The sequence below is a fragment of the Anoplopoma fimbria genome, chromosome 7 (assembly GCF_027596085.1).
Source record: "Anoplopoma fimbria isolate UVic2021 breed Golden Eagle Sablefish chromosome 7, Afim_UVic_2022, whole genome shotgun sequence".
Classification (NCBI taxonomy): domain Eukaryota; kingdom Metazoa; phylum Chordata; class Actinopteri; order Perciformes; family Anoplopomatidae; genus Anoplopoma; species Anoplopoma fimbria.
The window spans coordinates 14,402,934-14,430,881 of record NC_072455.1 but is presented as its reverse complement, the minus strand read 5'-3'; the positions used below and the strand labels follow the sequence as shown (position 1 = coordinate 14,430,881).

The 27,948-nt window shown below is 43.5% G+C and overlaps 1 long non-coding RNA gene across 1 annotated transcript in view; it reads right to left on the bottom strand.

The window, feature by feature from the left end:
- The window catches only part of LOC129093787 (uncharacterized), a 76,420-nt gene extending 52,094 nt beyond the window's left edge, over positions 1-24,326 (bottom strand). The window contains exon 1 of the long non-coding RNA XR_008531308.1: positions 24,278-24,326. This is a non-coding gene — a long non-coding RNA (uncharacterized LOC129093787). The remainder of the gene's footprint in view (positions 1-24,277) is intronic.
- Between the last annotated feature and the right edge of the window lie 3,622 nt (positions 24,327-27,948).

Genomic DNA, 27,948 nt, shown 5'->3' with positions numbered 1-27,948 from the left:
GTTTATTTAACTAATAAACCTGTATAAAAGGTGCTGTTTTCATCATTTGATGATTCATTTGATCTCTTATCCACTTTATAAACCTGCAGGTGGTCACCTAATGGTTCTTTTGTTCTAACCGTTCCCATTACGGGACCACATGGGAAAATCTGGATGATAAAATGCTCTAACCTTCCTCCACAATTAATGTCAAAGTGCCCTTGAGCCCAGCAGTTAACCAAATATTCAGTGGTGGGGGGTTGTGGTCATAGTGGGTGGTGACATCATCCAGCTTGTGTGTGTAAACTGATCTCCCAATAGGTGACCCTCAAGTCAAATAAGTATGTTTCTTAAGATATCATATCTGGTTAAATGAAAAAATCCAGTCTGACTTCAGGATTATTGACATCAACCCACCTGCTCATAATGGCACGCCATTATTGGCGGGTATAACAAGGAACATGAACTAATTGGTACTCACACGCACACACACACATATGCACAAGACAGATGGACTAAGCAGACACATAATATCTCATCCCCATAAAAACACAAACATACAAAGACATAAGCCCCTTCCAGCGTCCTAGATAGGCTGGGACAGAGTGAACCTGTCCACATTTTGATGATTGACGGCTTGGTCTAAATGAACTGCTGCAGAACTCTGTGCATGTGTGGTTTGACTGTGTGTGCGTGTGTGTGTAAAGCTGTAAGAGGCAACCCAAGTCAGTTATTGATCCAGTGGCCCCCTCAGGCCACTAATCAAATGAGGCGGACACTGAGGGGACACAAGAGGCCCTTGAAAGTTTCTCAAGTTTCTTAGATTTGTACACCACATGCACGAACACACACGGCGTCAGTCTGTCAATCTGTTGTTCAGTTTGTTTCTGTGTGTGTGTGTGTGTGTGTGTGTGTGTGTGTGTGTGTGTGTGTGTGTGTGTGTGTGTGTGTGTGTGTGTGTGTGTGTGTGTGTGTGTGTGTGTGTACCCCCACCCCCCCCCGTCTGTCTGGGTTATCCATCATTGCCAGTGACTGATGGGTTAACTCCAGCAGGTCCAGCTCTGCAGATGGACTTTTCCCTGCTGCTGAAGCCGTCACTGGGCCAGGCCTCTCAGGGAGGCTGGGTGTCTGGACAAACACCCTGGAGCTTGGTGGTGGGGATGACAGAGAGAAGGATCAATGGTAGACTTTAAGGATCTCAGGCCTAATAGAATAGACACAAAGTGTGTGTGTTTTTGTGGTTGATGATGGATAGAATAGGACTGATAAGATAACTATGATGGTGACAGAAAATCTATGAGACAAGAAGATAATTGCTCCTTTAAAAACAAAATACATGAGGATGACGAAGACTAATGAACCGCGCAGTTCACAGAAGAATACAGCACATTCCAAATACAAATACGTCACAGGATCAAATTTAGTTCATGACTCAGTACCGTGTCATATCATTTCTCCAACCTCTCGGCTGCAGAATATAGAAGAAAAGATGTACAATAATCTTCAGAAAGAATAGCAAATTGCAGCCATTTGGAACAGACTTCCCAGTGTGTTGCAATATGCAGGGGGCCGACCAACAATACAGCACAATCACTGTTCCTACATCTGTTGCCGGGGTTAATCAATGACTATACAGTAACAGCGAATAGACTGCTGATTCCATATGCCCGCAAAAGAATAGACAATCATTGACTAATCAGAACTTGATAGAGGCCACATAGGATGGAGAACAGCTGCTGGGCCCAGTGAGCCCAACTGTAATCACATTATGTATCATTGATCTACTACACTGAGGATTATGAGTTCCGATATTTCAACTGGGAATGAGAACAGTCACACTTTTCAAGGTCGTACTTTCGGATGATCATCAATCCATAGATGATATGGATATTGAATATTATGAATATAAAGAAAAACTGCTTCTGCCAGACATCATGAAGGCGGCCAATTCTGAAAAAATGTATAACTTTCATTTCACACGCATTTGAAAGCACCACCCTTTGCAACACACACACACACACACACACACACACACACACACACACACACACACACACACACACACACACACACACACACACACACACACACACACACACACACACACACACACACACACACACACACACACACACACACACACGTTCGGATATCAGAGGTGGTGCATTAGCAGTGTAGCTGCAAACTGTCCTCACTGCACTGCAGAGATATTGATGTCTTAATACAATAAAAAGCAAAATAAACATTATTATCCTGATCGTTATAATTATCTTCAGCCCAGAGGCTCAAACTGAATTATTCATAGAGTGCTTAATTAAATGGGTAGACTAGGCTGTGAGTGTGAGTGTTGTGAATTTGTGTAGAATGTGGGTCTCTGTTGCTCTGTGTCTTTCGGACAGCAACGTTAAATGAGAGTAAATATTCAATCATTCTGAAGGGACGGGAAAGACATGATGCTGTGACAAAGACAGTGGGAGGAGGGAGGGAGAGAGAGAGAGGGGATGGATTACAAACGCATCCTCGTTCGCCCTTCACTGTGATCCCTGTCGAGGAAAAAGAAAGACAGGCAGCCGTTTAACGTTTCAGAGCAACCAGGCTTTTTTTTTTATACACTTTTTATATTTAACTGCCGACACAATAAGCAACCAGTCACTGCACTCCACAGCACCACTCATAAGGCCATAACGCACACACACACACACACACACACACACACACACACACACACACACACACACACACACACACACACACACACACACACACACACACACACACACACACACACACACACACACACACACACACACACACTTGAGACGCGCAAGTGTGTACCGAGGCTGAATGCGTCGCCTCTAATGCAGTCAATAGTGAAGTCAAGGCCACAGTCGTTAAATAGCGGCATAGTAGATGGAATTACTTCTCCCTCACTGTGATTACTGTATCAACCACTGAATGGAGCACTTCTTTTGGCCCTGCCACTGATATTACACTTGGAAAATGTAGATGGAGTCACACACGCACGAACAAATGGAGGCAAGCAAAGTTATTAGAGAGCTGCATACATGCAAAAAGTCACACACATCTACTGTGTGATATCCGCATACACTCAGTGACATGACCACACACACATACGGCATCCACTCTTAAACATTGTCCCCTTTGGACAAGCATATGTGCATAAAGAATATTTAATATGAAAGCACACACACACAGACACACACACACACACACACACACAAGATCTCTGACACAAATGAAAGGTTCGACTCAATCTTTCCTTTCTCGATTTCACACAAACACACACTCATGTTGGCGTTCTGTCAGAGCTCACTCTGTTTCCATCATCTATTCCTCAGATATTTGATGTAGGGCTGCTACACACACACACACACACACACACACACACACACACACACACACACACACACACACACACACACACACACACACACACACACACACACACACACACACACACACACACACACACACACACACACGCCAAAGTGTCGGTGTGCCAGCAGGCGTTGTCTGGACACTGCGGTAATGTAACAGCCCATTCACTTTATAATGCATTAGAAGGAGGCTTGCTTTTTTCATTACACCCTAATGACAGTTGGTAGGGTCCACTAATCAGGCTCGCGGGACCCCTGCTGAGTCCCCAAACCTATTGCGCACCCACACACGTGTATGTATATACTAACACACACACACACACACACACACACACACACACACACACACACACACACACACACACACACACACACACACACACACACACACACACACACACACACACACACACACACACACACACACACACACACACACTGTATGTTCAAGTATACTCACATGTTGCTGCACAGAGAAAAATACACTTTGAGATGTGCCTACTACAAGTGAGCCCTTTGATGCATTGCACCGTTTACAGACAAAGACAGAGGATAGATGCATCCGCGGTGAATAGGCATTGTATCTATTTCATACCCGCGCAGGGTAATGGAAGGGGGGACTGGGGATGGCTGGGGTCCCCGGGCTCGAGTCATTATCCAGGCCCTACCTACACCATGACATGATACACTACAACTGCTACACAGGATCCCAGAACGGCTGTGTTACTGTATGTTAAACATTCTAGATAGACTCCTGTAGTACTAACATTCAAGAACAACAACTGGACACTGAGCAAAGGGAGACACCTTACATTATGGAAAAACGCACAGACCATAAAATAAATGAAATAGACAAAAATCCAATCTTCAATTTAAGCCCATCATGCCTCACAGCACAACTCGAGCATGCCCATGATTATCCCTCAGCAAAGAACCTAAACTATGTTATATCCTAAAAACAGTTCATTGTCTGTGTATCAGTTTGAGAACGAGAGAAAGAGGGTGCTCAGTGAGCAGAGGAAGAGCGATAACACAATGAACTAAACAGGGACATCCACTGCAACAAGTGCGAAACAATTCAAAAGAATCTCCATATAACAGTAAATGTATCTGTTAGACGGGCTGTATTCTAGGGAGCCGCATCATGACAGCCGCGGAAGCATCCAAGACAACAAACGTTTGGTTTCGTCAGTTTGAGTTTTCTTTGTGCGTTACTTCAACATTGATATCGTTAAGAAGTTTATTTTTATTTGGCTCCGCTGTAATATTTTTTTCTATCCGCCATGATGACAGGAGCTGGCTTCCTCAAACGATCGCCCACCTGCATCACCTTTACCCTCTGATTCGCAAACCGACCAAACCACTTAATAATTATGACGAACATAGAGATACACAAAAACACCAGTTTAACGGGAGTGTTCGGAATATTTCACATATATTATTAGTAATTGACCGAATTGAATTATTATAATCTCTACATTATAATACATTTGAGGGATAATTGTTTCATTAGTTAGTCTGTGCTTAACTCCAGCAGACATACACACAGATAGACTAAATACAGACACATACTGCACAGTACAAGTTTCAGCCATAGTAAAGTACATGCAACAACACTCTAGCACTTCACTTTGATGCCTCGCTACACCAAAGCTCTTATATCTTCACACAGCAATGGGAGGTAGAAAAGATAGAACATTTAAATCAACAAACACAGATTATCATGCTCCTGTGTTGTTTATGCAAAGGTGTAGGGCATCTGCTTATATGCACACAAACACACACACACACACACACACAGTAAGAAATGTGTGAAGGGATTAGGTCAGTAGAGTGCGGGAAGAACTGAGTGATTAGGTTTAGAGTTTCAACCTTGGGGCAACAGTGGGCAGGGAACACAGGGGAGTGTAAGTTTGTGTGTGTGTGTGTGTGTGTGTGTGTTGTGTGTGTGTGTGTGTGTGTGTGTGTGTGTGTGTGTGTGTGTGTGTGTGTGTGTGTGTGTGTGTGTGTGTGTGTGTGTGTGTGTGTGTGTGTGTGTGTTGCCCGAAGCCAGAAGTGTTATTGTACCAGGGCTGGGTGTATTGTTTCAACCCTGAAGAGTTTCTGTACACAGCGATCTGTTGACCCTTACCTGAATGCTCTAAAAATTGTTTTCACCGCCAAAGCTTTAGAACACTTTCCCATAATCATGAATGTATCATTTTGAGGGCAGTTTCAACAACAGAGAGGAACAAGGGCATTGTTTTATTACGCTTTTATTTATCTCCTTCTCTCTTTGTTATTTAGTCTACTTATGCCCATGCCCACTGACACCAATACCAGCACACTATAATGTATTACATCTATTGTCTCTTTGTTACATTTAGCTTCCAGCTTGCAGCTAATGTAGTGGTTAATAAATAAAGAAGCTAAGCAAAAATACGGGGGATGAGGCAAAAACACACAGTTTACTAATGATTGTTCTTGATGCGTTTGACTATTACAAAATGTGCCATTCCTTTTTTTGTGTAGAATATGGCAGTTGAACTAAGTTTGGCAGGGTTTACCCTTCCTCACAGTCCTTTTGTTACATCTTTTAACAAATGTTCCCTTAAAAACAAATCATAGCTGTAAATTCAATTGTGTTTCAACATAGCAGAGACAATGGCCACCGCAGAGTCAATATAATCTCTTCTGTTCCAATCTGCCCGGGCTGCTCTCTTTTTTTTTTTTTTTTTTTTTTTTTACTCACATAGTGCTATAGAGCTAATCTAATATTAGCTCTGCTCAATGAAGGTAGATGACCTTTGAGTCAGGGTACTTTTAAGTCTGCCATGGCCTGAACAACTAATGGTGTATGTGAAGTCTAAGCAAGCGGGCACAGAGAGCTTCATTGGCTACTTAATGGTGGCTGTTTAATCGAATTTCTTTCCCCCTCCCTCTTAATTCCTCTTGTCCTTATTTATTGGAAATGTTTTTCAAAGGGAAGAATCCACTCAGTGTGCGGAGGAGAAGGCGGAGGTGCGGAACCAGATGTACACTTTGAGAGTGTGTGTGTGTGTTTGTGTGCGGGGCCCCCGTGGCTCAGAGGATAAGACATGGTTAAGACAATGCTGTTTGCTGCTGGCACTAAAGGCTCATCATGGGCGGCCCCCCTCCTCAGCGGACGCACACAAACATAAACACAAACACACCGACGAATACACACTCCAGCTGGGACGGTACCCAATGACAGGCACTAGGACTCGCAGATGCCCAGGTGGTGCAGGAAACCCTGGAGCTATGCCCGGATTGGCATAGGAGAGACGGCCTACACACTTAGAAGAAACGAGCTCACACATATAGAAAACGCTCACAGTTGCAGCGGCTTACCCCACACCCATAAAGCTCATGTTCCTACTGACACACACAAAAGCACACCCTTGCTCACTCCCCACCTTCTCGCAATTAACACTGCTCCTATAGCTGGAGGCGCAGAGGAAATGAGGTTTGGGTTTTGTAACTGTGTGTGTGTGTCAAAGGGGGAGAGAGTTGTAAGAGGTAGAGGGATTAAGGAGGAGGTGGGTGGAGGGTTATGGTTGGCAAAGGAAATATAATGTGTGGCATGGAACTATGTACTCAGGGTACGGTAATGACTGTGCATGAAAGGCGGTGTGTGTCCGTGTATAGATGTGTGCACAACCGTGTGTGTGCATACGTGCGCCCACATTAAGTCGTTCCCACCCATTCCCTCTCTAAGTATCATGTTCAGAGGCTGCAGTTCATTCCTGTCTGTCTGATTGTGTTGTTGTGCAGTCATGGCTAATTACCTTGATAGTCTGTTGACAGCGCTGAGACAATTAAACAGCCAAATGGAAAACAGGAGGGGGAACTTGTCTGAAATGTCCTCTCTGAGAGTTGAACCAAAGAGTGATTCATCTCCAACATGTGTTTACAATAGGAAATCGTTTACAGGCTAAAGGGATGGAGTTTGTTTAGCAAATTGTAAGATGCCTGCTCCGATGTCAGCTTCAGATTTAAAAGCGAATGATACATCTCCAGCGTGTAGGAGGGCGATGTATTTGACATTATCATGAACTCCTGTACTATCTAGCATTGTTCAATATATTATACCCTTTAGCTGACCCCATGAGTAGACACAGGCTGGTATCAGACATTTAGGTTTGCAGCTCTCAGTTTGTCTAAAGGCCACCTTTTAGGGGTGACACCCCAGGTATGAAACGTTTTCTGAAATGGTATTTCTAAATCTCCAAATGTGGCATAATCTTATAATGCACGTCACAGCGCATAGTCTTATTTAATATGTGCTAATTTGCATGAATTTGCATAACAGAAATCTGAACAAGCCAGGTTCAAAGTTTGTTTCATTTTGTTGACATATAAGAGTCAAAGGTTTTTACAGATGGACCTTTGGAAAGCTCTTTTAATCACTCCATAAATCATAAAAGACTTCCAACAGCCCAAAAACAAACACACCCCCAAATGTCACCATGTTTTTAGGAATCAAATGTTCTATAGATCAAGCTATGAATTATCTTTTAACATAGCCCTCTGTAAAAACCTTCAGATTATAGATAAAGTTTGGTGTTGGTGCTGCTGACGTGGAGATTTCTTGTTCAGAGTCTGAGAAATAACTAATTTAAGGGAAAAAGCCTTAAACACGTTCTCTATGCACTGGTCAATTTGGAGATTTAGGGCTATTAAGCTTCCATAACATGTCTTCTTTGAGAATAGTGCAAAGAAATCATACAAAATACGCAATTAGGTTTTTATTTTACTACTTTTTCTAACTGCATTTCTAGATATCCACTAAATTTACCAAAAGTTAGCATTAGATAATGCTTCATTTGCACATCTAAACATAAAATGTGACCAGGCCAACATGCTAAACTAAGATAGTGAAAGTGTTTAACATCAGCTTGAAGCATTGGGGTTAGGGTTAGAGTGAGCATTGTGTAGCATTGTGTAGCATGCTGATGTTAGCATTTAGCTCAAAGCACCACTGTGCCTAAGAGCAGCCTCACAGAGCTGCTAGCATGGCTGTAGACTCTGACTCTCATTAATTTGTAGCAGAGTCTTCATTTTTGCAAAGTTGCAACACACCTCAGCTATATTTCAGACAACCATTTGAGGGGAAAAAAAGCTAGTAAAGCAAGCAAATGTGTGTGATCATAGTGGCAAAATTTAATATGATTATTTTGACAGGCAATTGATGAGAATGCAAATCTACACAGCACCCCATATTACAATACAGTCTTTACAAAATCAGAAAATACATTTCTCCCTTTCTGGAGACTCCACATATAATCTTTATTAGCCTCCCTGTGCTAGAGAAATCTGCACATATATATAAGGCAGGTCTGTCCCATAGGTGATAGCAGCATCCATTATGTACACACATACTTACAAATGGAATTTGCATAAACATGATTAGGGAATTAAGGGGGTTAGTGTCGCTTGGCGGCGGGGGGCTGGGCTGAGAAGAGGTTTTAAGATGCATTATGTGATTTCTAACAAAGATTTTTGAAGCATTTCTCGTACGATAGCATGCATTTGATACAAAAGAGGAAAATTCAGAGAGGGGGTTGTGCCGCACAAAGGTTGGGAGCAGAATTTAAATCCACGACAACAGCCGTAAATGGTACTACATGTGTCGGCTGAACCTCCACTTCACTCTTGGGAGTAAATAAATTGCAGGGAATGTCGTATAAAGGTTCACGGAGGCTAATGGTTGCCTATGGAAAACAATCTCCCAGCATTAAACAACATCCAAGTTGATTTTTGCTCCAGCGTTTCAGAAGAATACAAATATACTAAAACGATTCACGGCTCCAAGATGCATTTCCACCTCTCAGCGCTGTGACGTTTAATCAGTCTTTGTGTCGAGAGCTCAGTCAACCTGTGTTTCTAACTCTGTGAAATGTTCACAAGTAGGGCCGGCAGCAGGGCAAGCTTGGCACCAGAGTTGTCGCTGTAGACTGATCCCAGATTGGGTCTCCAGGGGTTGTGAGGGGTGAGGGTGGATGGGTGGTGGTGGTAGTGGGGTGTAGGCTACAGTTGGCAGGGCTGTTCACACACTTAGGGCCAGGCCTGAGGGTGCGTGTGCATGTGTGTGTGTGTGTGTGTGTCTGGCTCTTGGTGTGTGTTGGCAGAATGGGCCCTGGCAGCAGCCCCGTCTGACACCAGTACAGTTGGTCCCCTCTGGATATCCACAGCACCCCCTGCTCTCCTGCTCCACAACCTGCCTTCCCTCCTCCTCCTCCTCTCTTCTGGGGAGGAGGCCTGGGTGCCTCTCTTCGCACTTCTTCTCCCCTTCTTCCTCCACCTCCATCTCTTCCTCCTTATCCTGCATGTGTGAGTTTCCAAGGCCAGCAATGATAGTTTGGGACTGAAGAAGTCAGCGTCCAATATTTTGTGTCATTCATATTAAAAATAACTGGCAATTCTTAAAATATATATAATTGAACAATAAAATAATGAAACACAGTCCGCACAGACAATAAAACTTTATGGGTGTTTTCAGGCATTGGTCAGAGAGGAACTGCCATCATATTGCAAGTGGATGCCAATATATGATATAATAAAAAAGCAATAACTGCCCGATGTTACTGTGGATAATAAATCACCATATAACTATAACCAGATTTTCACAGACACATCCCTTCCTGTCTTTCTTACTGTTTGGGAGCCATAGTTGTGCACTAAAAAGCTTCCATGAAGCATCCTTAAAGCCAAATTTCCTTTCATCTGGAACAGATTTTCTATCAATATTATAGGTTTCCACATCAAGGAAAACCTCATATCTCCAGAATTAAGAAATCAAGCGCAGTTTTCAGATTAAAACCACGTTGCTGTTGTTTTTCTTAATCTTTATTTAATGAACAGCTTTGAATACATGCTGAATTAAGATGGTATAATACCATCAGTGGAGGTTTTAAAAAGTGTGGATTTCACATGGCAAAAGCAAGTTTCCTTCGTTCCCCCATCATCCCTCCCTTGCCTCTGACGTCTTTGTTCCCTCTCTGGTCCTCATCTGTTCTACATTCAGGACAGTAGTCAGCCTGCTTCTCTGAGTATTTTCTTTATTTACCATAGGAAGCTTGAGACGGCAGCGTACAGGAGGTTCTGGATAGATCAGCCCCGGGCTAACAGCAATACATTTTGTTCTGTACGTGTATGTGTGTTTGTGTGAGTGTGTTAGGTGGGGGAGGGCATGGAGAAAGACTAAAGGGGGGGTCTTATACCACTTAAACTTCTCCAGGCACCAAACTCCAGCCAACAGCACATCTGTGCAAAAGTTAACTCAGAATTTACCGTGAAGACACATTCTTTCTTTGCTCTGTTTCTTCCTTAGAAACCCCCCCCACCACCTCCTGCTCGGGGCACTTACTTACCCCCTCCCTTAAGACAGCCCCACCCCCTGTCCCCTCCCTCTGTGCCTCTCTGTGGCAGATGGGCACTGTGTGTGACAGCAGGGTCATTGGGTCACATCCACATGGGGTAGGGCTCTCCTTTTGTGTGTGTATGTGTGCATGTGTGAAATTTGACCTTTTGCATGCACATATGTAATTGTGTGTCATTTTTCATGTGTATCTGTGTGTGTGTGTGTGTGTGTGTGTGTGTGTGTGTGTGTGTGTGTGTGTGTGTGTGTGTGTGTGTGTGTGTGTGTGTGTGTGTGTGTGTGTGTGTGTGCTAAGGTACATGTTTGTGTGCAAATATTGGGGCTATTTTTTAAAGTATGCTTCAGTTATGTGTATGGTGTTGTTTATATTTGGTGTGCATTTTTCCTACTGTGTGTGTGTGTGTGTGTGTGTGTGTGTGTGTGTGTGTGTGTGTGTGTGTGTGTGTGTGTGTGTGTGTGTGTGTGTGTGTGTGTATAAAGGGGTATCAAGTGCAACCATTTACAAAGGAAGTGGGGCAAATCTAGTTTGTAACCCTGAAATGGTTCGTAACCTCAAGCAGCCCCTTTTAGCCTCACCACACACACACACTCGCACACTCCCCTGCTGTGCCTCCAGTCTCAGACATGATATGCGTGACTGTGTCTGTGTGGCACAGTCACGCATGTTTTCACGAGTGTCTGAGCATGTGTGTCTCTGAGTGTGTGTTGGTAAAAAGAGACACAGACTGCATGGATGAGAGTATTTATATGCGTGAGTGTGGTTGACGGACCTAGAGTGTTTGTGCGTTTGTGTGTGTGTGAGCGCCATTGTGTATGAGACAGAAGCCTGAGGGCATGCTCATCAGCAGAGAGACACAGATTTGCATAATGAAATTCCCTCTATCGCACCGCCGCAGAGGACAAAATAAAACAAGACCCTTAACATACCCTTTAAACACCTAGGCGAATGCAACAATAGTACACACACACACACACACACACACACACACACACACACACACACACACACACACACACACACACACACACACACACACACACACACACACACACACACACACACACACACACACACACACTTACTTGTCCTTAGGACCTCTGATTGTACCTAAAGCTTTGCAAGAGGCTTTGAAAGTTTGCATAGGTACCATTGCTCTTGTACTGTGTGTGTTTGAGTGTGTCCATTCTCTTCTATAACAATAACAAGAATGCTTTTCTGCTTTGCACTTGTTCTCCTCTCTAAAACCGCATGTGAATTGCCTTTGTGATGTGAGTGTGCATTTCTTTCACAGCAGACATGTGGATTCCCAATCACATCCAACTTCATTCAGTGGAAGAATCTGATTTTGAATGAGCATCATGTGAATGCCCCAGTCATGTCTGTCTGTGTGTGTGTGTGTGTGTGTGTGTGTGTGTGTGTGTGTGTGTGTGTGTGTGTGTGTGTGTGTGTGTGTGTGTGTGTGTGTGTGTGTGTGTGTGTGTCTGTGTGTGTGTGTGTGTGAGAGAGATGGTCTGTGCTCTTGTGTGCCACGCTGCCATCAGTGTATCTGTCAGGCAAGATGATAAAGGCAACCGGGGACCTTAACATGTGCACGCCTGGCAGACAGGAAATCTCCCATCACCACTGTTCTCTGCCTGCCTGCCTGAATGTAATGTGGTACACGCCTCGACTGCAGAGGAAACAACGGGGGAAGGGGTGGTTGAGTTGGGGAGTAACTGGTCAACAGAGGAGGGGAGGTGAGGGCACAGGAGAAGGAGGAACAGGAGAAGGAGCGAGAGAGAGAAATCAGTTGTTTTGGACCCGAATCATGTTTCCTCCAAAGGAGACTGGCAGCTGTTGCATGTAATGGTGAGGGGTGAGGAGGGAGGGAGGGAGGGACGGGCAAAAAAAGCGGAGAAGAGAGAATTGGGGAGATGGGGATACCGTGAAAGCATTGAGGAGGAAAAGCATCCTTTAGCTATTATGGAGCGAACCTAAAGGGAGCAGAGCGTGTGTGTGTGTGTGTGTGTGTGTGTGTGTGTGTGTGTGTGTGTGTGTGTGTGTGTAGTGGGGGGGGGTGCGGGCTGGCGGATCTATACAGAGACCACCTGTTTCATCAGAGCAAAAAACAAAAACATAGATTGAGCATGTCGGCAAACAAGGACAGAAGCAGCAGAGGATTTCACAGGTCTTAAGGATGTTATTCCTCTCTGTGCTTATAGACTGCATTTAACTACTGCTGGCAGCAGGCCTGTTCAATGAGGCCTTCCATACACGCTCAGCTGGCCGTTTCCCAGCCCCGTAAAACAGAGCTTTTCCAAGACAGTGGATGTATATCCACATTGTAGTGAGGCTGTGGGAAATCCATTAAAAACACTCATGTATGGCTGTAAACTTTCACAGACATGAACAGGCATTTCTGCGTAGCAACCAGACTGTATATAAGAAGTGGATGTAGTCACCGTGACATCACTCATTGGTTTGTGGACTCCAGTTTTGAAGTCTGGAGTTCGGTATTGAGGATCGAATGCTGAACAAAACCTTTTTAGGGAATCAAAATGATACGATTAACTTTCATGAACTAAAAAAAACACATTGTGAAAGGGTTAAAGCTATAAGACGAGAACACGGACCACTCCCAGACCAACAACACCGTGGTAGCAACCTGTCAATCAAAAGATAGCCATGTGCTGAAGCATACCCGGATTTATGGTCTATTTGACTCCAAATGGGACCATAACAAACTTAGTGAACATCATGCTGTATTGAAGAAGACTTGAAACCAGAAGTTGACATCATAAACTCATGTTTATAATGTTTACTGAGGTAATAAATCAATTAAGAAGTAGTGTTATTTTCTAAAAGACTTCTATACAATCCAACTTATTTTTACCTGCTGGCCAGTAGAAAGCATTGAAATTTAAGGCACTACCTCATTGGCTTCACTTTTTAGTACTAGAGGCTAGTATATGGTAGCCACCTCATTAAACCTGGTTTTATCTTCCAACTGTCTCCATCATCACTCATTTTGGAAGTCAGTAAAGCTAATCACAAGGTGTCAATGCAACGACCCAGCAACAGGCCCTGAACAACAGTCACAATTGCATTCTTAACATATATTTTTTCAGTCTGATGGCCCACTTTGCCTCGGTTTACGTGTTGTATTTATGTTTAGATAATTTCAAATCTGTCTAATGTCAAAATAAAAAGATCTGAAAATGAGAAAACATCTACTGTGTGTTTCAGCCTGTTTTAATTCCCAGGGCATCAAATACCAACGTTTTGTCACACCAACCACAAGGCCCACTTTAGCATCTGTATGAGGCTCCACCAGGGTTACTAAGTAACTCCAATGTAAACCCTTCCACGGCAATATTATACGCTTAGAGAAAATGCTGAGATCAGGTGAGGTAGTATAAAGAACGACAAAGTCTGCGTAGGGAAGAGGTCGGGGTGGATGGATGGTTCAAACTAACACAGGACATCAACCCAGGACAGCTGTTTGTCACCCATGTGAAGCCAAAGTCTACTTTGAGTTGTGTAATTACATTACATAAAGTACTTAGCTGTTTGTGCCCGAAGTGAGCAACTTTTATTGACAAGAATAGAGCACCACTTTGCAACAGGGTATGCTTTTAATGTATCTATGGTTTAAATGTGAATGCAAGCTTTTATAGAAGATGTGATAATGCTAGTTTGGATGGAACTCTCTGTTTCACACACACACATACACACACACATATATATATAACCTCCTGTGAAAGTTTGTATGTCACTTGACAATACATTCTGGATGTGTAAATTGTTTTCTTGTATGTGCCATGCATGTCATTTTCTCACGGAACTGTGTGTGCATAATGTGTCTGGGAACATGGCAGCATGTTTGAGCACGTTCCCACTTTACCACCACGTGTTTAGTACGTGTACAGATGTGCGTGTATATATAGCATCTGCAGTGGTGTCTGTGCGATTATGCAAGTACTTTGTACTTAAGTGTATGTGTAACGTGTTCATGATTTTGCATAATGCATCTGAAAGTAGGACAGCACTAAACCCTTGCTGCACCTGTGCAGTATGTTTGTTCATTCTGACATGTTTGTGTGCATTCGTACTGTGTTTTCACCACCATTAAGTATGCATGCTGTGTAAAAGTTGATACAAAATTTGCTGAGTGAATGTATGCATGTGAAATATGTACATCACTGTATGATTTTGTTCATAGAACACGTGTGTTATTCCTGTGTGCCTTTGGAGATGCTTTACTCCAGTGGTTTTAGTGGTTTTCCACATCTCTCTTCCCCATTTAGAGATACTGGAGTGTTTTTTGACCCTTGTCCATCTCATCCCATCATCGCTGCTCCCGTCCCAGGGACAAAATCTCTCCCCAGCAGCCAAACTTCTTAACCTGCACCACTTCACAAAACTCTTCTCTCGCTATTACCGACCACTTACCACAGCTCACACACCAGTGAGAAAATCAATACTTTTACTCGGTGTGTGTGTGTGGTGGTGGTGGGGCTTTGACGCCCCCCCCTCACCGGTTTGCAAAACACCCTATCATTGAACTCCCGTTCCACACACACACACACACACACACACACACACACACACACACACACACACACACACACACACACACACACACACACACACACACACACACACACACACACACACACACACACACACACACACACACACCATTCAAAGTCTCCCCTCAACTACCAACACCCCCGCTCTCTTCCGCCCCTGCAACTGTTCAAACACTCACACACACTCACGCACCCTCGCACCCGCATCCAAAAACAAAGCGCGATGAACACCTTTGTCTGCAGCCAGCTGCATGGTGTTTAGTCCGAACTGTGCGTAGTTTGAACACAGGGCACGCACACACATACATTCGCACAGATAAACTTAATGAGGACTCGGTGAATGTGAAGCATTAACCGTACTGATGTCATTGGTACAGTGAGGAGCAGGGCCCCTTTGGTATGCTGGCCACTCACACACTCACACACACACACACACACACACACACACACACACACACACACACACACACACATGTCCCAATACTGGGCCTTGTGTTCTGTTTCCTTTGGCAACGGAAGTTCAGTATTTAAGAGTGCTGTTAGACAAAACAAATACCCTCCTGCACTCCTCTGTCTCTCACTCCCACTCTCCCTTTCATTCTCCCCCCTCCTCACCCCGTCTTCCTTGTGTTTTTCTCTATCTCATCATCTTCCTCTCTCCTCCATAGTCCTCTCATCTAGTTTCAATCTCCATCATTTGTCTTTTCTCTGTTTTTCCCACCTTACTGTCTTTCTCCCTCTTTCTTATGGCCTCTCGCGGCCCGGTTCGCACACTAACACGGCTCAGTGCCTCCCTGGACACACACCATTCTCCGCGCTTATTGTTCCCACTGACAGCTTTTGTAGTGGGGAGAAAAAGCGACCTCTCCCCTCCTCCTTTCTCCCTCCGTCTCCCAAATTCACCAAATCCCCCTCCTCCTCTCCTCCCTGCCTGCCTTCACCCCTATACTCCCCTTTACCATAGGCCCTCACCACCACTAGTCCCCCCCCACACACACACACACACACACGCACACGCACACACACACACACATTCCACAGGCGTAAAGGTCAAAGGGTGCAGCTGCCTCAATAAAGAGATGGGGGAGGGTGAAAGGGGGAGAGATGGAGAGGGAGGCGGGTGACTCATTCACTTTCCTCCCTTTCTGCAATGGGCAGAAAGGGAGTTAGAGCATGAGGTGGGGGGATGTTTTTTGGCTGGTTTCTGCAGCTTTTTTTTTAATAGCGGTTGTTGTCCCTCTTTCTCACCCTCTGTTTACTCTCTTTGGCTGCAGCAGATGTAAACACAAACGGTTGGTTGCAGCTATTTACCAAAGAGGATCCTTGGCCGTGTCTGCTTTGTATTTATGGCGACTAACATGCTGGATGGCCAATGGACAAAAGCCTCCATTGCGGGGGGGTTAAACTTGGACTGATTTGTGTGGCTGATATTGTCCTTTTTGTGTAATATCAGATAGCATCATGTTATCCACCTGCGATTTGATAAAGATTTTTACCGCAGCTGCTTGAGAACCATCTATGCACCCTCAGGTCATGATCCTACAGGAGCTATATTTACCAATAATTGAATAGATGAGGTGGGACTCTTCTCTTTAAGGAGCAGCTAACACCAACGGAATTTAATTTGTTGCCGTTCAGTGGTAGCAATAAACAATGGTTAGAGGACAAGCGCCAACCTCGGTGCTGAAAAATGAAGCCAGTGGAAAACAGCTACTGCAAAGTTTTATAAATTCTTTATTGTAAAAAGTGTTTTTAAGTAGTAAGCTATTTGCCAGATCTTTATGCTATTGGACACTGAGAATATTCATTCTGATATTCTCACTGGCCTCCAGCAACCACAACCATAATCTAGTGTGTTAACAACCTTAAAAGGCTGGCTGTGTAGTTGCATGACTGGCATGATGTTCCTCTCTGTCCTCCATGATTTTTTAAGTGTTTCACTGAGCTGTCGCCAGAAAAAATGTTGACATTGTACACTTCTGGTAACCACAGCATACCAGGAATGTCGACGTTTCTGAACCAACAATTTGTTTCATAAATAAGTTTCATATCAGCCTCTTATCACGCTTGCAGAAAAGCACAATACAACGTCCTTAATCAATCAATAATGAAGATCATGGTTTGTGTTAAAATGATAACACTCCAGCAAAAAAAAAACACGTCCTTAAATGACTTTTCTATGTAATGTTACATAACAAGTGTAACAGAATTCTGTAACAAGTGTAAAGGCGCCATTGACGTTTGGTTTCACACAGAACACAAATAGTGGCCTCCTGTGTGAAAGTCCTGTGTTTGTCTCCCCCTCCAACTTACAATAACGATAATAACGTTGCTCAATAAACTACGTCACTTGCTCTGACCAAATGCACTGATGTCGACATTCAACACTGATGATAGCAGTTCAGATTTTGTTTAATGCGTACAAGTGGATGGCATAGTCCTTCAATCGCAACACCGTCCAGAATACAAATCAAACTAATTGCCCTCATGGGATCCTCACGATGTGGTACTACTCAACATCTTCATCAGCGCTCTCCTTGCATGTCCCAGGTGTGTGGCATCATTGCCTAATTACATGTCAGACCATTCCCCCATTGCGTGACATCAGCTCTGACCCTCCAATCTCTTCCTACACCTGCGCTGCTCCACCAAGTACAAGACTTATGATCACATTAAGGTTCACTCAAAAAAGAAAAGGGAAGCAATCTATTGATGATGCCAAGGTGCAGGTCATTTGGGATCTATTTGACAGTATTTGCCTTAAAATCTTGCAGTAGCCTTTTAAAATTCACTTTAATATTCCTACAGGGACAGATGGTGTGTATGTGGTCGTTTGAAAATGACACATTAACCTTTTTCATAACTGCCACTCTCACACAATGATTGATATCTTTAATATCTAAAACACATTGGGGTGCTACTGAAGGTAAAATATATCGAATTTAATATCGTTTCAAAAACACCTGGCTGTGGATCACAGTAGTTGTCCAGTGAGTTTCAAAATCAGGGAATGAACCAGAGCAATGTGAAGAGAGAGAGACTGACATTATGAATAAAATTTTACTCCCACGGACCGCTACTACCTGGAAAAAGCTAATGGGAGGCTGCCACAGCACAAGTGGTGTGAAATCCTTCTTGATGGATTGAAAAGTGTCTTTAGGGATCCGAAAGCTCGCCTTCTTGGGCATCTCAAAGGGTGTGGTGCTAACCAGGATGACTTTGGCATGATCACATTTAGACTTGACTGAGTGAAAATTAAATCAGATTTCCTTTGAACAGGATTTGCTTTGAACTCTGCCCAGGCATCATTTAGAGAAAGGTCTCATGACACAATTTGATTGTGGAAATGTGTGCAGGTAGAAATCTGCCTCCCGTGGTTAGCCCTAAACTTTGAACTAAACATGAAAAACTTTCCGGGGCTCTCCATGCAACCTCTCATCTTGTTATGCACACACTTCCTCGCGGCGATGATGATGCATTAAAGAGTTGAAATAGGTGTGACATGCACCAATTGGTATGATGAAAACGGTTCTGTATCTTGCATGTTGCACACATCTTTGCAAAACAGAGAGCCTTTCGTTGCTAATTAGTTTGGCTTTACAATACATAGAGTTCCAGCGTGGTCCTATCAAATTCCTGAGATACTTACAGTTCAGATACAGAGGCTGATTCTGACAAGGAAGTTCTGTCTTTTCTCAGGTTCTGCTACAGAACACTGTACCCAGCTGGCAGAGATTCACGTTCAGAACACTTTGCGAGGGCTATCTGCATATTTTTTGTGCTTCAGTTGCTCGAACTTTAAGTGAAGATTTTTCATCTCAGTCTTAGAAAATGTATGCAAATCAAGTTGTGGCACAAACAAGCCCTCGAAGAAGAGCAATGCTCATCCAAAAAGCCCCCCTTCATCACCAACCGCAAGAGCAAATTGCGTGCTTCAGCTGTTAAGACTAATCCAGCAAGTCTGGCACCCACACATCCTAAAGCCTCGACGCAACTGGAGCTTTTTCTGTTCTGATTTGAGATTCTAAGATGGAAAACGCTCTCAGATGCTTCTACAGCTATTTCTGATGTAGGTTTACAACAACAATGACATTTTTGTGAAAATCTGGGGAATAATTATTGTTATATGGGTAAGTATTGCAGTGTTGATTCTTCATTATTTCACATACAAATACTTAAAGGTGTAAAATAATTAAGCATTTTCTTATAATTGTGCAGGATTCTTTGAGGTGTTTTGATCCAATATTCCATGATGGGAGATTTAATGTTTTAATCCACTACATCGCAGAGGGAAATATTGAACTTTATTTTATCATTGTGCATTTCCCCGACAGAAGAGGTTTTTAATAAATAAAACAATGAGCTTTTACAATATTAAACATTGTTAGAGTGTAAGCACTATGACAAATATTTTCCAATAGCCCCTTTCTGGTAATGCACAGTCAGTAATACAAATGTTTATTTTTGTACATCAGATCCTTAACTGTGCTCAATATGCAGTGATTGTTTCATCATTACTTGACTGACAGTGCCTTGGGCTCCCTTTATATAAATTTCCTGCTTTGAAAGAGTACAGCAGCAGCGGTGTGTGGAGCGATTAGACCAACTACAAGCGTGAATACTTCTCACAGGTTTGTGCAATAGTCATGTAACACTGGGAAAGAAAAGTCACAATGGATACAAATAACTCTTTACTCTCATATTTGGCTGTTTTGTGCGTTTTCCTCCTTGCAAATTGACTCCAGGCTCCCCTGTCTTGCTCAAGGACACTTAAGCTGCGTGTTTGTGTTTGTTTAAGCACTGTACCTGTAATGCGCACACACATTTAAGTTGTGGTAATTTCCAAGGTTACATAACAACTGTTCTTATGGTGGCATGTTTACATACATTAGTATTGGTATACCCCCTTACACCCCTATAACTGGCTACTTCTTCCCCACTGATTGGCTGCTCCACGTCCTATGGAAGGCCCTGATTACTGCACACTGTTAAGGCCAACAGCCCAAAAGAACATTCATATTAACAGTAACAGTCATTGGTGACCTTAATGACCCCCCTATACAAAGTAGTCTAGAACTAGGCCTGTTCAGCAGGGCATATGTTTGTGAACAAAGAAACCAACAATCCTTCAGCTGTGGGATTCTTCCACCACCAGACCACCCTGACGCCACATACACAGATTCTTTTGTCAGAAAGCCTATTCCTTCAGTTTCACAATGAACTTGAAATCTAAGAGGAGTTTTTAAATAAATGAGGTTCCTGGTAAACTGGCAGATGAAACAATAGGATGGTGTTTTGGAAATAAACTTCAGTCGTGACACACCCGCACACCAGTATGTAGGGTTTGTTTTGCTGGGTTAGATTGGAATGTCTCTGAGAATGTGGTTTATGTAAAGTCTGCTTGGATTTGTTTATCTGCTCTGGGTGCCTGTGTGTGGAATGTACTTGTGTACAAGATCTTGTTGTGCTGGAGTCGTGTATTGTCCTTGTGTCTGAATGTGTGTGTTCGAGAAAGTGACGCCTGGAAAAATACTTTCACAGTGTAATCAATTAGATTAACTGGATAAAAATGTGACAAGTGAGATACCAGTTTATTATAACCAGATTACATTCACAGTTATACCATTCAAAATCTACACATTCGTTTATCCCACTGTACAAAAAAACAGGTAGTAAGCTGATTAGCCAGACATGCTAAAGTTTGCAGCTTACAGCAAAGCTTTTTAATTGAATACAACCTACTTTGTTTATATCCTGCAGCCAGTTGAATGTATGCATAATGGTGTGTGTGTGTGTGTGTGTGTGTGTGTGTGTGTGTGTGTGTGTGTGTGTGTGTGTGTGTGTGTGTGTGTGTGTGTGTGCAAAAGGGGTGGGGGAGATTGGGGGAGTTGTTTGCGTGACTAGCTGAGGCATTTCAGAACTTGTGCTTGTCTCCAACAACGAGGGCTCTACTGGCGCTATCCACTCCGGAATATTAACAAGTTAATCATCTGAAATTAATGTTGTTATATCCTCAAGCCAAACACATAACGTACAACATGTCCCCCCTCCTCCAGCCCCCCCACTGTGCAACCAAGCTATTTTCTAACCGTCTTCCCGTCCCTCCCTCTTTCTCTCACTCTCTTCATCAGCTCTGCATTCGCAGATCGCAGCTGCACTTGTCATCAGGCCCGTTATTAACTGCAACATTTTCTCACTCTGAGATGGAGGGAAAGGTACAGAAAGGGAAAGATTCAGTGAGCTGGGGTGTGAGAGAGAGAAAGAGGGAGGGAGGGGGAGAGAGAGAGAGAGAGAGAGAGAGAGAGAGAGAGAGAGAGAGCAGGAGGGGAAAAAAGACAAAAGACTATAGAGACAGGTGGTGAAAGAGGAGAGAGATTGAGTTAGAGAGCAGAGAATGGTGGCAGGGGAGAGGGGGGGGGGGGGGTAATCTTGAGGTACAGAGAAATAGCTGCCAGCATCAGTGCTGAAAAATCATGGATTTCCTACTAATAATTCCTCCTCTGCCGCTGAGGTTTAATTACCCTCTGCCAGAGCTATCTGTCCGCCCCCAGGTCTGGCCACACACAGAAAGGCCTTTGCATCCAATCAAACAGCTTGACCTTTTTAACCCTTCATCTTTTCTCCAATCATGACATGACATTTGAGGTCTGTCAGGTGCGAACCATCCCTGCACTCTGTGCGGCTCTCCTCCTCAGGGTGTAAAGGCGCTACACTACATTAATCACAGTGACATTGTAATCACAGCAGTTTTACCCCGATTCCGTATGCAGATTCCTGGGTATATTTCCTTTGATTTAGAGCTCCACACTCCCCCCTCACTCTCCTCTTATCCTTGACCTTCGCTCATTCCCATGGTAACTGCGTCTTACTCGAGGATTGTTATTTGGTAAGTCAAGTGGGCCAATCCTTAGGTTTTAAGTTGCGCATCAGCAGCGAAGCTTTTCAAAATCTAATTTAGGGGATTATCTCTCTATTGATTTCACTTAAAACTGATTCTTTTCTCTCTCCATCCCTCTGCTGCTGTGATAAAGTATCAGAGAAGGAAGCGGCGCGTGTGTGTTTCTGCGCGTGCAACGTATCAAGCTTTCCTTCCTCCGCGGAGTTGAAGAGGAGACTCAGCCGTCTCACTCGGCAAAGCGCGGAGAGCACGCAAGATTGTGCGCGTTCGTCTTTGTGTGCCTCCGTGCGTGACGCTCAAACTTTTTGGCGCCTATCTGCATCTGTCTGCGTGTGTTCATGCGGCGCGCACACGCGGCTATCATCCTCCATGGCATTAATATTCATCTGTGTGTGCATTCAGCAGAACAGATTAGCAGGAGTAATGATGAGCATGTAATGATAAGGGGACCACAGCAGTCCCGATAGTCTAAACAGGCCTCCTTTAAACCCGACTGCAAAGAAGCAAGCAAACTCATTACGGCTTAACAGCCATTAGATTAGCATTAGTTCCTCTTTGAAGGGAATATTGCTGCTGGTTTCCATGGATTAGCAACAGTGGTGAGCCATTCAAGGAACATTATCACTACCGGTTTGGTATTAGAGTTAATGATTGGCAGCTACTAGCTTCTTTACTGTTACCTATTTGCTATCTCTATCCAGGGATGGTGGGTATTTGCAGATTAGTAATACATACCAATCATCCAGGTACTCTACAGGTAGAACTAATCAACTACTAACTCACTGGTTTATAGGCAGGCTATGACAATATCATGTGATAAAATGTATAGTACAAGCCTTAAAGGGACAGTTCACCCAAAAGCTTTTAGCACCACAAGCCGAATGCCATCCAGATCCTTTATAGTGAAGAGAAGGTCGACTTCCCTATGACTGATATATCCAAGACTAGGCAACTAACAAAACTATTTAGATTGATAAATAGCACTACAGGTAAGATAATGAATATTCATTTTTTATTTTTGGGGTGTCAAACTGTCACTTTAAATGATAAGTTTTACACTTGCTATGAAGGACCAGAAACGTAGGTTACTTTGTTTTGCCGGCCTGGTCGGGTTGGGTTCATCCTTATGTTTACCAGGGTTCTATGTTGTTGACATGAACATTGTAAAAGAGTGGTAAGTGCTAAGAGAGGGGAATGTTTAAAATGCAGTTAAACGGTAAAAATCTGTTCTGAAACTATGGAGATATCAATGTCTTAAAATAGAAAACTATCTTGCCCGCAAATGATTTCAAGGTTCCAAGCAGTATAACATCAGTAGGCTGTAACCTATAAGGTGGTGATTTCAGCATTTGACCTGGAGAAACATACATTGCTGAGAACATAAAACTCTTTGAATGGTCTCGTTATTGTGTCATCCTAAGAAGATATTGAGCTGGGGAACATAGGACCCAGGGGACATAGATACTCTCCCCGTGGGTTTCACTCATGTAGTACACTTTTGCATCACTTTGGAGAACCAGAGCAGTTTTTGGTCACTTAAAGCATCAGCTACAGTATTCTCATCTAAAAAGATATAAACATGAACGAAAAATGAAATAAGTTTCCACAATTTCAGTTTCAGTGTCAGTTATTTCAAGTTGAACACGTCCAAAATTAATGGGTAAGAGCATCCTAATGCATTAGGCACAGCACACCCACACAGTTGTTTTCAGTTGCTGTTGTTGATCAGACCTTTGGTCAGGTTGCAGATGGGATGAGTTAAGCAGGCTTTCATGTGAGATCAACAAACTGCATGTATAAATATACACAATAAAGGGTGTAAGTTTACTTTATTAACAATATGACTAAACAGCAGAGTTAAGTTTGATGACCATAGTATGAAAAGCTCTAATCAGGCAAAGTGAAGGCACCTGTGTGAGTGTGCATTAGGTGTGTAGGAGCTTTAATGTTTTCAGTGTGCGATGACAACACAGTGTTTAGATAGGCCTTTTTTCATGTAACAGTAGGAAAAGACCAGGTATAAATCATAAAATTTGAAATTGCATTTACCTGCTTCAGTTCCAGGGTCCTGGTGTTGTTCATGCTGGTTTACTGGGACACTTTACTAAAACATCGTTACTGTCATTAGTAACACCTGTGCTTTTGCTGCTCTGACAGGTCAAAATGTCTGCTGTGGAAAAGGCCTACAGACACTGTGGGGAATGACAGGAAATGCTTTAAATTCGGTCCAGCTCTAATTAGAAGCTACTTCTCAATTCCAAACCTTAGTCACTGTAAATAACAGGTTTTGTTTACAAGCAGGTTATGATTATGGTTTATGAGATAGGGGTTAGAGGAAACTTCTATGCATTTAAAAAAAAGGATGAGGAAAAATGCTGCAGAAGTCGGTATTGACACTGACTGAAGGTGTTAGGAACATTAGCAGCAGGTTTACTGCAGAACGGATGTTTATTGTACTTGGCCTCAGTTACAATGACAGGTTGTCATGGCAGAGGCAGACAAATGTGTGCCAGGATCAATAGTGTGGCACTGCAGAAGATTACATACAGACATGTGTTGGTGTTTGTGTAGTTTGGGGTCAGTGAGTGTGCATGTGTGTCATGTGATCCACTCTCACACATCACAGATCAAAGGGTTAAGGCAGATGCCTGGTCATCTCACCCTAGGCCACCCTGATGGCACACCATGCTCTGGAAGGGCATTAAAAAAAACACACAGATGCACAACCGGATGAAACGAATGTTGGAAGGGGGCAAAAGACGCCAGCAGTTACCATAGAAACGTGCCACAAAGCTAGTGGGATCGAGAGGGGGAAATGGAGGAGGAAGAGGGGAGTTAGAGAGGGAGACACAGAATGAAATCAGCTCTGTCAATACGTTGCCAAGCAACACTCAACACTAACGAAGCCGGGTTTGATAACTTGTTGATAACGCCAGTGGGAGAGCCTGTGTGTGTGTGTGTGTGTGTGTGTGTGTGTGTGTGTGTGTGTGTGTGTGTGTGTGTGTGTGTGTGTGTGTGTGTGTGTGTGTGTGTGTGTGTGTGTGTGTGTGTGAAATGGCAGTGTTATTAGCAGAGGCAGTGAATGAGCCCATGCTGAGACAAGCCCAAAGCAGAGATAAGGGGAGAGACCTTCTATTAAAGACAGGGTTACAAGTGGGCCTCAGGAAAAAACACACACACACACACTAGCAGAACAAAATACCTCAGCAGCCTCTCACACAATAATGAATGAGACAACAAGACCAAAAGAGTGGTGCTTAAACATTTTTGTTTGTTTTTTTTATTCAACCTTTTTTCCAAACCAGGAATGTACTAGTTTTTTCCTCTCTTTCGAGGTGTGTTTGGGGGGTTGGGAGGGGCAAGTGGACAGGGGAGGGAGGGAGGAAAGAAGGAAGGAAGGGGTCGCCGTGATGAGTAGACAAGGGGGTAAGGAGGAGAGAAGAAGAGGAGAGGACACAAAAAAACCCTTCTCAGACAGAGTTGTCCCAAATACAAAGTCTCAACACGTTACATACGAGAGCCACCTCGCTCCGCTGCCTCCGCTTGCTGTCTATTGGCACAAAGAAACACACACTCACTCACATGAACACACACACACACACTTACACACTTTTACCAACGGAGAGGTGAGGGAGCTCGGCGGTAGCTGCTTCGTTATTTTTTCTCTCTCCCGATAGAAACAGCACTTTCTTCTTTCTCTTTTTCAACATGACAACCAGTGGCCGTGTCCGTGGTTTTTAGAAAAGCCAACACATTGCGTCGACCAGTCAAACACAAACAGTGAGAGCCAGAGACACAACTTTGAAATAACATCGACATGGAAATCAAACAATAGAAGAAGAAAAAACAAAAACTTTGAGTCCAAGAGATACTTGACATTCTGCTGAGAGGGAGGGGGGAGCGTAATGGGCTGAAAACAGGGCAGTGGCTTCTTCGTCGGTAGTGACGTCGTAAAGTCCGAGACGTTTTGTTTTTCCCCCTCGCAGGCAGCAGCCATCTTTGAACAAAATACTGTCATTTTGGATTGGAGTGCTCCCAAAGGGTTGCAGAAGTTGTTGAAGAGAGAGAGGAACGGACACTTCATTTGGCTTGGAGGATATTTTAGGTACTCTGAGCATGTTTAAATAGACATAGACTTAACAGCATACACAAAATAAACCAAAAACACAAGTTGGCAGTTGTACAAAAAGAAGAATTAGAAGAGTTTTGCCCCCTTCATTTCATCTTTAAAATCAATTTTGATACAGTCAAATACAATCCGAAACTAATTAATGGTATAAAAACATATCTGAACATCATCATCGTGTGTTGAACAAATCCATTTCAGACAAATGTGACACTTAAGTATGAAAGATATCTCCTTATACAATGTTAGATACTGATACAAAACACAGCTGAGAAATGTCGTCAGGTCCAGATTCAACACTGGCTTCACACGGAAAAACATGGCTACATCACCGGAGGCCTTATGTGTGTGTCTGAAGAAAGAAAAAGCTTAAGCTCTCCACTGCCACCCATTTTACACAAAAGCCATAAACATGTTAGAGCAACACAAAAATGCTTTTTTTAATAATTTTTTTTAGTATGCACATGTGAACATATTACACCTCTGAACACAGCTTTGTGTCATTTCCCTCACGGTTGAGGTGCTGGGCACTGGTGTGTGTGTGTGTGTGTGTGTGTGTGTGTGTGTATGAGGGCGTGTGAAACAGTGGGGAAAACACACCGCACACAAACGCTCTTTTCATCCCTCCCGTGTCCATCGGGTCAGTCTTGATCACAGAAATAGAGTCATATGAAAGCAATCAGCGTTTCTATTGAGTGTGGGTGAACGTGTGTGAGAAAGCAAGCGGTGGCGAGAGCGAATGTATGTCGTTCAATGCAATCAGTAGGCATTTGTGACAGTCATTAAAAGGTGTGAAATCTGTGTTCGGTTGCGGGGGTTGTGTGGGATGGTGTGTGTGTGTGTGTGTGTGTGTGTGTCAAACAAAGTGTGGTGACTGCTGGGGGGGTGGTGGATGGAGGGGGATTTCTCTTGTGTGTTTGCGGCTAGCAATGCACTGTGTGTGCCTTTGTAATAAACAGAGAGTGTGTGATGGAGAGATGCATTTCAACACAAATGTTGGCGGAGATGAGTAGCAAATCCGAAGTGTGCCACCTCATGTTGACGTTAAGTGTGACACAGTAGATGTGTCTGTGTGTGTGTGTGTGTGTGTGTGTGTGTGTGTGTGTGTGTGTGTGTGTGTGTGTGTGTGTGTGTGTGTGTGTGTGTGTGTGTGTGAGAGTGAGAGAGAGTGTGTGATGAGATCTGTCCTTTCCATGGTTAAAGTTCAAACTCCTCCAGAATCTGTTTCAGCTGTTGGCCCGTCGGCTCGGACCACTCCGTTCAAAGAAAATGTTTCTCTCCTCTACCGGACACTCTTGTCATCTGCTTTCTCCATCCTTCTTTCCTTGGGATCCTTCATCTCTCACTCCTGCCGCTTCCATCCTCCCCTCAGCTTCTTTTTCTTTAGTGTGCAATTCCTTCAGTCTTTTCTTCCCTTGTCTCCCTCCCTCTTTTTTTTTTTTTTTTTTTTAAGTTCTGCATTCAGACGCCGCTTTATTCCTCCTCCCCAGACAGCACCCTCTCTCGCCCTGTTCTTTTCCTTTATTCTTCTTTTTCATTTCATCCCCTCTCCCCCCCCCCCCCCACCATCAACCCCACCCCGCCCCTCGCTTCT